Consider the following 3,160-nt stretch of genomic DNA (forward strand, 5'->3'; position numbering starts at 1 on the left):
GAACTTGTAACTGATATGTAACCCTTTTCACATATGAAAAGACAACAAAATTTACAAGTGAAAACCTCTATCAATTTGAAGTTTGCCTTTGTATTTGAGCCCTGCACTTAAAAAAAAACATCTGGCCAAATTAGCTATATAATATATTGTAAACACAATTCAGTCTCACTTTGTAACATACTTATGGTTATTTTTCAGTTTGCAACGAAAACTGATAAATATTTTTTGGATTTTCAAGAACAAATTCATTGCCAGTGGCAATAGGAAAACTTGAAAATAAAATCGTTTTTGTAACAATTTCATTTTAAAAATCCTCATTCAACCAATTGCTAACACAAATGCAAACTTTAGATTACCCACGTAACCCCAGTTCTCAGAGTAACAGGCCTGAGATGTCTCACTATGGGAGCACGATCTGATATCGTCGTGTTGGTGTTGTTCCCAGATCATCATACTAAACGTTGTTCCAGGATCAACACTGCAAGTGACCAATCAGAATGTTGTGACGTCATACTTTTGCGACTTCGGGAAAAACCGCCGTAAAACAAAAAACTGTACATAAGCTGCGAGAAACCGCCTCTGTCCGCCGATCAACGGACCCTGACCCTGACCCTAACCCTTTAATAAACGGTAAGCAGAATTGATATTGTCCTTGTGTAGCCGGATGGGCTACTCGCCTTTCTTTTCTCTCTCTCGTTCGCTCGCTCTACTGCTGTCGCTCTCTCCTGCGCTCGCTCTTACTGCAAAACTAGGTCAATTGGGAACCCACCTGCATATTGATTGCAGGCTGGCACCAGGTATAAAGCCAAGCCGGTGCTTCTTTGGATTATTCCTCCCATGCATTCAGCGCAAAGCAGCAGTAAATGCTGACACTCTGCGACGGACTGATCGGCAAGAGTAGATCATATGACAGCCACAGGTATGCTCTCGCTTAACCTCAGATTCCCTCTCAGTATTGGAATGCATAGTAATAGTTTTGCGGCCTGTTGTAGCGCGGCAGGTTGTTTTATTCCGGCGTTGCGAAGAGAGGTGCTTGTGTGATTTCCCCCGCCAGTGAGAGTATAACGCCTCCGGTCCTGGGGTAAGCTGTTCAAACTATTTTTATTAGTGTTCACCACTACAAGAGGCTAAGGTTATATTTGTCTGTTTTAGGGTGTGATCGCTGCCTTCACCTCCGTGGCAACTCACACAGCCTTAAGTGAAGAATCAAGACACCTGCCTAGCCGTTGTTGTGAGGGCTCCTCCTCAGTGGAGCCTGCTGTCTTGTCTTGCCTGGTTTTGAATTGTTTTATCGTGTCTTATTTGGTTTTATTAAGTAGGCCTACCATTTCCTGGTTCGCCTGGTTTTATTTTATTTTATTTCTGAACTGTGGCGTGTGCCCACGCTTCTGTGATCGGGCTGAAGCAATCCTTTGCCCGAGTGTCGTGCCGGGAATTTTAAATTGCCTCCGTTGCTGGTCTTAGCCTGTGGGGAGCCAGACCAGCTGGCAATTGAGTCTGGGACGACTATTACCAGTACGAGTGGACCCGTGGGGCATAAGCCTTCCATTGTGGTGTGTGTGCGTGTGTGTGGTTTCTTTTATTAAAGTTATTAAAGTGTGTTTTAGTTTTTTTTTTATTATCTGTAGCGAGCCAGACGCTCAGTGTCCCTTTTATCCTGTTAACATACTTCTGTGTTTTATTTCAGTGGATGAAGGACGTGCCAGTGGCCCTGGGACCTCAGGTGGTGGGTCGTTTTCACACTTTCTTTTGTACAGCACCGGGTGGGCTGCAGTGATTTTCGTTTTGTGTGATTTTCTTTTGGGTCCACGGCTGCTGGTAAGTCCAAGTTCCATGTTTGTTTTATTTTCGCTTTAAGACACTGTCAACAATGACGCTACATTTTGGTTTCTAATATTTTATTTATTCTTATTATAAATAAACTGTTTTAATATTGGAGCCAACCTGCCTCGGAGTGCATCCTTGAATCTGTGCGGCCTCTTTTTATTCCTTTTATCTATTTTTCTTAAATATATTTCCTAGGGGTGAAAATCCCCTAGGTGGCGTTGTCATTTTATTTCCTTTTATTTAACCCCGCCGACCACTTGGTCACACTTGCAACATTGGAATTTCATAAATGCAGGAATGGCTTGGCGCGCAAAAAAATAACATCACAACAATGTGATTGGTAACTTGCAATGTTGAACCTGGAACAACATTTTCATGATGATATGGGAACAACACCAACACGACGATATCAGATCATCCCACTAGCGGATGTGCCTCCCTCCATATTGTAGGATGTAGGAGATGCAAATTGGTGCCACAGGTGTATCTACTAAAAATATTATGAGTATAAATCCCAGTTACCTCAACCTCAAGGTTAGAGTTCAGAGGTCAAGTTTTCTAAAAATCTTTTCAATCCATTAACGCGAGAACAAGAAAATGTAGGATTTTGAAATTAATGTCACAGTTGCATCTACTAGGCTGAGGCGTACTACTGGAAATATATTGGAATCACCTTCTGTGGCTGTTGTTTTTGTGGGTGGTGCTGAAGTTGGAATAATTGAAGTTGCTGCTGTAATGAATGTTATTGCAGTTGTATTGGTTGGTGCAGCAGTTGTGGTGGTCGGAAGTGCTGTTGTAATGAATGGTGCAGCAGTTGTGGTGGTTGGAGCTGCAGTTGTGGTGGTTGGAGCTGCTGTTGTAAGTAATGGTGCAGCAGTTGTGGTGGTTGGCACTGCTTCTATAGTGTTTGGAGCTGCGGTCATGTTGATTGCGGTTGGTATACTTATTGCAGTTGTGGTGGTCGGAACTGCTGTTGTAAGGAATGGTGCAGCAGTTGTGGTGGTTGGAACTGCAGTTGTGGTGGTTGGAGCTGCTGTTGTAAGGAATGATGCAGCAGTTGTGGTGGTTGGAGTTGCAATTGTGGTGGTTGGAGCTGCTGTTGTACTGAATGGTGCAGCAGTTGTGGTGGTTGGTGCTGCAGTTGTGGTGGTTGGAACTGCAGTTGTGGTGGTTGGAGCTGCTGTTGTAAGGAATGATGCAGCAGTTGTGGTGGTTGGAGTTGCAATTGTGGTGGTTGGAGCTGCTGTTGTACTGAATGGTGCAGCAGTTGTGGTGGTTGGAACTGCAGTTGTGGTGGTTGGAGCTGCTGTTGTAAGGAATGATGCAGCAGTTG

The 3,160-nt window shown here is 43.8% G+C and overlaps 1 long non-coding RNA gene across 2 annotated transcripts; it reads left to right on the plus strand.

The window, feature by feature from the left end:
- Positions 1 to 705: 705 nt before the first annotated feature.
- Positions 706 to 2,059, plus strand: LOC134647039 (uncharacterized). Of its 2 annotated transcripts, none has more exons than XR_010096801.1 (3): positions 706 to 1,081; positions 1,153 to 1,553; positions 1,688 to 2,059. It is a non-coding gene; the product is annotated as an uncharacterized LOC134647039 (long non-coding RNA). The 2 variants fall into 2 exon arrangements; XR_010096800.1 differs by having other exon boundaries at positions 706 to 919; positions 993 to 1,553.
- Positions 2,060 to 3,160: the final 1,101 nt, after the last annotated feature.

Source organism: Pelmatolapia mariae, linkage group LG17, assembly GCF_036321145.2.
Source record: "Pelmatolapia mariae isolate MD_Pm_ZW linkage group LG17, Pm_UMD_F_2, whole genome shotgun sequence".
In the NCBI taxonomy this organism is placed as follows: domain Eukaryota; kingdom Metazoa; phylum Chordata; class Actinopteri; order Cichliformes; family Cichlidae; genus Pelmatolapia; species Pelmatolapia mariae.